At 43.6% G+C, this 6,007-nt stretch overlaps 1 protein-coding gene across 1 annotated transcript in view; it reads left to right on the top strand.

The window, feature by feature from the left end:
- Positions 1–1,997: 1,997 nt before the first annotated feature.
- LDAH (lipid droplet associated hydrolase) overlaps positions 1,998–6,007 on the top strand; it is a gene marked incomplete at its 3' end in the record, with an annotated part of 135,096 nt that continues 131,086 nt past the window's right edge. Inside the window, exon 1 of the mRNA XM_080616908.1 lies at positions 1,998–2,052. The remainder of the gene's footprint in view (positions 2,053–6,007) is intronic.

Here is a 6,007-nt window from a genome sequence, read left to right as displayed (position 1 = left end):
TATAGGCTTTCGTCATTATTTCCCCAACCTCCTTCTCCCATCAGCTTGTCTTATGAATTCCATTTTAATTAGTGCTTTCCATGGAATAATTTCAGGCTTGTGAAAAACTTTGTCACATCTTTCCAGATCTTTTGTAGTTTTACTGTACCCTTTCTGAGAGGTGGGTGCAGACCTCATCAAAGCAGTGAATACATCACCATTACAGAGGGAGAATTACGGCATCCATTTCCAAATGGTTACTAAATCCTACTTGGTTTTGACAGCCAGAAGCACAAAGCACTGAGATTTCATACAGCATCTCTTGTGACTCCAAGGTCCTGCTCTCATGAACTGTAATCATTTGTTAAGAGCCTTTTATTCCATCTAAACGCTCAGTTTTATCTCATGTGTTAACACGTGTCTATCATTTTACTGCTCTCCCTAGGAATTCAAAGGTCCTTCTCAGCCTGACAATTACGTTTACTAACCTGAATAACTCAATATGAACAACAGGTTTTACTACTACGCTACCCTCACTTTACCAGACTATTTACAGCTGTATTTAAAAGACTATGACTACATTCACACAAATTCCCTACCTGTTAAAACAATCCATTGAAAAAGATCGTAACTGATTCTTACCTCTACATGTATTTCACCAGGTGTCCATCCATCTGAAGGCTCTAACCTTTACCTCACAACTGCTGAGTCTTCCTTAGAAGAACCTTTGACAACATCTCTTGCCCACAGGCCTTTTGGAAATCCAAGCTAATTGACCCAGCTTGCTGTAGCCAAGTATGGTCACTTGGCTCTTCCAGAGACTCACACAGACTTCTGACCCACAATGAGCCACGAAAAATGATGCTGATGGTTCTCCGGTGCATTGTTGTTATTCCTGTTCACTGGCTCTTGCCTGCGGTATTCTTCCCACTGATTTGATCAACATGCCACCGATCTTAGGGGCTCCTCTTGGAGCCGTTCAGGTTTTGGTAACAGGCAGCACTCCCTGGTTGGTCCAGGGAGTGCTCCAACACCATCTGTAGCACATGGCTACATGGCACACTCAGCAGTCCAGGTGTTTCATGACCAAGTCCCTCCATAACTCCTGGATAAATACCATCTGATCTTGCCAATTTCCTATTATTCACTTTATTTTCTGTTTACCTTCTACAATGATTTCAATTGGAAACAGCTCCTTCAACACCTTTCTCTAAAAAGCAGCATTCAGCATGAAAACCTCCCTAAGGACCTCTTTGACAAGCATGTGCATTAGATTTTTTTGTTACAGCCTTTTCTTCCCTGGGATCCTTTCACTTATTTAATGAACACACAAGCTCCATAGCAGGATCCTGGTAGGCTGAGAAAGGATTCACTGCTACTTTCCATGTCTTTGGAAGCTGATCATCAGAATCTTTTTTTTTTTTTTTTTTTTTTTTTTGCTGGGAGGGTAGGGGGGAGCTTGTGTTTCTGTGGTTACTCCAGGTGCCCAGGTCCAGCTTCCTCATTTGGAAGGAACATCAAACACGTGTAAGGGCAAGTCTGTGCTTCTGCTACCCCTTTCTCTGCTTTCTGTAAGCATCTCACCTTATTTTTCTCTTTGAAAATACTTTTTTCTTTTTTTCTTTGGCAGAATTCCCAAAGGAACTGTGAGGTTTGGGCAAGCATTAATGACAGAAACCGAAGGAAACCCCCAAGAGGTGCACCCCGGGGGAACCCGGCTCTTGCTCCCACCTTTCCCCGCCGGCGACTAGTGCCGGTCTCACCGGTTCCCTCTCTCGGGGCTGGCGCGGCGGCAACGGCCACAACAACCCAGAAAACCCCCACCCCTCAAGGGGTACAAACGGCTACCACCCCTTCAGAGCGGGGCGGTGGCGGGAGGCGTGGTTGCCCTAAGCCCGCCCAGAGCGGCTCAGGCGGAAGGAGCGGCTCGGCCGTGCCCGCCCCTGCCCCCACCGCGCTGCGCGGCCTCGCTGCCTGCTTCCGCCCGGTCTGGGCTAGACGTCGTTGCCGCCGGCGGTTTCATCGCTGCTGCTGCTGCTATTCTGGGTGTCGGGGAGCCTGCGAAGGGGGAAGGTACGTGCCTCAGCTGCGCGGCAGTCTCTGCGCTCCCCGCCGCCTCGGGGCGCCGGGCGGGGCGGGGGCAGCACAGAGGGGCTGTGCCCCGCCGAGGGCGTGTGATGGCTAGGCCGGACGTTCCCCCCCGGGCTGCCGCGGGGCACTCCCCTCCCTTCTCGTCCCCTGCCCGAAGAGTTGTGACGGATCTGAGTTGTGAACGAGCCTCGCCGAGCCAGGTGCCGGACACCCACCGTTGCCGTGCGCTGCGGCAGCTGGTAGCCCAGCGGTGGGGCGGGCACGGCGCCCCGCTGAGGGGTGAAGTGTCCCCCTGGTCCTTGTGTAACGGCCGTGCAGAACTCAGGTGCACGGAACCGTTTTTACTTAGTAACATTAGTGATTTAGTGATTTCTAGGCATAGGATTAAGGGTGGAGTAGTACAGCCCATGTAGTAAGCAATGCTTTGGTCATGCTCCTCTGGCTTGTTTTCCTTTGGGTTGGGAGGAGACTTCAAGAAATTAGTCCTAACCAGGTCTCCTTTTCCAGAAGATAACTGCGGTGATGCTACTTGTAATGTTTTTTCTCCATGTTAGTCCTTGTTCCTGTGAAGCATCTCTTGGACCTGGCTGATGCTCGTTTTCTAAGCTGCAAATTAACACATAGTAAGAAAACGTCTGTTGCCTGAAGGGCATATAAATGAGGGGAATAAGATTATAATTCTTAGATGTTAAAAGCTATATGAGATTTATAAGTGAAGTGTTTTTTAATAGAGGAATTATTGGTTTGGAAAAGCAGAGTCTAGCAGGTGTGCACACCTTCCTTCAGGAACCCTCTGCCTGTTAGGTTTATCCTTTGTGCTGGTCCCACAGCATCATCACTGTTAGGAGATACAGGCTTGAAGGTTGCTGCTACAGAAGAGGGGAAATGCTTGTACCAGACAGGAGGTAAGTGGTTTAGGAAGGTTTAGGCAGGTTTAGGAAGTGGTGTAAATCCTGGCATGGAAGTGTATCATTAAAGAAATTAAGATAATAATGAAGCACTATTGAGGCATGACAGTTGTTGGGGGCTTTCTTATTGGTAACACTTTGCTTTTGCAAAAATGATGAAGCAGCTTCTTTTCTTTAACTTAAGTATGACACAAAGCATTTACATCAGAAGGCTTGAATAACTTCAATGATGCAGACCCTTATCTTTTATGGTGCAGTATATGTCTGGCCCTTTGGGACTTTATGATAACCAGTTAAGGTCTGAGAGTCCATCTGAATGGACATGTTGCAGAATCTGGATATGGTTTTATATTCTGTGTGGCTTGGCGACTAGACACCTTCAATTATTGCTTAGGATTATTGCAGTTCCCTAATTTCTAGTGGTACTTGCTTATGATGCCAGTGAGGGAAGTGGTTGTACATTTACAGAGCTGGGTAAGCGACGGCAGTAATTTTTAACATTTTCCATCATGGCATTTACTACAAGGATTGAGTAAAAGCAATTGAAGTCAGTGATTTTTTAAGAATCTTTGACAGTTACCATGAACAGATGCTATGAAAGAGGCAACTGTATATGATTTTTCTTAACCTAGTCCCACTGTGTAAGTATCCACTCATCCTGCAAAGAAATGCAGCTCAGGAACTTTCTGGAAGGGATGTATTAAAAACTTGATGTTCCACAGTGGATTTCTTTTCCACAAACTCATCCTTGCATTTAACCCATGTGGAACTCTAGTGTTTGCAACATCCAGCCTCAAGTAGGTCTGTGGGTCAGATAACCCACTAACTATGGAGGCACCTCTGTTGGTTTTGAATGAGCTTTCTGCTACTTCTAGTTGGTATTTCCTACCTTTTAAATTAGAAGAGACACTAATTGGTTATTACCTATTTATTTGCTTTATGTGATTCACGAAGGCAATTACAATAAATTGTTCAAGGGTTAAGGTAAACTGAAATTTCCTAGTATGACTGCCAAGCCAAAGAACTTGCCAAAAAATTTGAGATTTACTCTAAAGCTTCCTAATAGTGCTGCTGTTACCCGGATTTTTATTTATAGCTTTGATTTCTTTTGAATTACATTTTTTTTCCATTATTATGATTTATTATAATGAGGGCTCTTTGTCTGGAAAAAGAAGTGGTCCCCATTTTGGCTAACATCTAGGTTACATTTACCAAGTATTAGCAGCAGAATTTCAAAGTTTAATCTTAGTGGTGGTGTGCATCCATTTGTACAGATTATGGAGGACAGGTGGTTTTTGCTTGCTTAAATCTGGCATGCTCTTAATAGCAATAGAACTAGGGTTTTTTTGCTCTTGACAAACCACTGTGTAATACTATGAATTTTCAGCAAAATGTTTGACTAAATTTGGTTCCAGCTTACACTTTGAATGATAACATTTAGATGTCCAGTAAGGTTTGTAAACAGGTTACACTGAAGGAAGTAATTCTGAAAAAAAGAATATTCATAATAGAAAACAGATGAGTAATATGTAAGGTCTGAGCTTAACAGTGTCTTAATTTTGAAACAAATTCAAGTTTTCACACCAGAATAGTAGCCTGAGAACAGAGTCAACTAGGGAAATGATGGAGAACTGTTACATACCTAGCTAGGATTGCTCAGCCACCTAAGGTAGCTGTGTGCTGTGTGGTAGATGCCTTGTTATCATGTGTTAGGTAATCCTGATGTGTCAAAACAATGTCTAACCAGAGATGCTACAATTCCAAATATGGCAGTTTTTCTTTCATCAGTATCCTTGTTTCTTTCGTCAGTATCTTTGCTTCCTCCTGCAGCTGTCAGTAGCCATGCTGTTCTTTTGGTTCTTTTCCTATCTCATCTCCTGCTTCTGTTAGATCCTGTTGCCATTGTCCTTTGTCTAGACAGGTTCTTTACTCAAATAAAAAAAACAACAAAATTTAACTCTCTCCCTCCCAAAACCAAACAAACAAAAACCAAAAAACACTCAAAAAAACCCCCAACAAAACCTTTACTGATGAAAAGTTATTGTGGAAATCCAACCCCTGAAATTTTACCTCTTAAAAAAAATTGGATCACTTATTGGAAATGAGTATCAGATGATAGTTAGATTATTATTTGTACCTGCGATGAACACAGGCTTTTGTTATGTATGTAGTTATATGTGGTCATGTGTCATCAGGGTTTGACAGCATTATCTTGATGGGAGAAGCTGGGTCCCTGAGCAAAATAGTGATACTCTTGTCCTGAGGAATGCGCTAGGAGTGTTTCCAGCATGGTTACTGGAGTTGTAGGTCTGTGTGTCAGAGCTCTGGCATGTGCCAGCCTTCCTGCAGCACTGGTTCTGGGAGGAACTTTTTGGCTAGTGCACCAGTTTCTCCACCCTGACTGTTCAATTCACTGTCCCATCCACTTGGTGAGCACAATGATGAACATGTTCATTGCTTCTTACTGGGAAGAACTTGGGCTCCAGGCCTCACATTAATATTACGGGCAATTATATTACTGTAGTGACTCAGAAAGGGATCTGATGCGATCTGGTATTATTGTTTGTAGTCTCTCATTTATGTCTCCTGTTCATTGATTCTGCTGTTTGATTTCCCTTGTCCTTTGCACAGAGCTGCATACAGTCTGTTTTCATGTCTCTGCTTGCAGTGCCTTCCTAGTCCATTTAGCTTAGTAAATGAACAGCAGAATGTACAGCTGCTGCAGAAAAAAATGAGGAGGTGGTAAGCAGCCAACACAGGTTGATAGTTTAGTGGAGAATGCTGTTGTGACTAGTAAACTGGTCTACGGTATTTTAAGTAATTCCTTTATGTCCTTGTTAGAAAGCAAGAAAACCATCAATAGCTAGAACATTAAGTTGAAGGAGAGATTAACAGTTGAAGTAAGAACACATGCAAGTTGAAATAATAAAGCAGGAAGAAAAGAAGAAAGTGTTTTGAATTCAGAGCATGTGTTAGGCTGAAGGAAAACAGCAAACATGGAGATATGGAAGAAACATACAGAAATGAGG

The sequence above is a fragment of the Psittacula echo genome (genome assembly GCF_963264785.1).
Source record: "Psittacula echo genome assembly, chromosome: 4".
Taxonomy (NCBI): domain Eukaryota; kingdom Metazoa; phylum Chordata; class Aves; order Psittaciformes; family Psittacidae; genus Psittacula; species Psittacula echo.
Note: the sequence above shows the minus strand (reverse complement) of the source record. Positions and strands in the feature narration are given on the sequence as shown.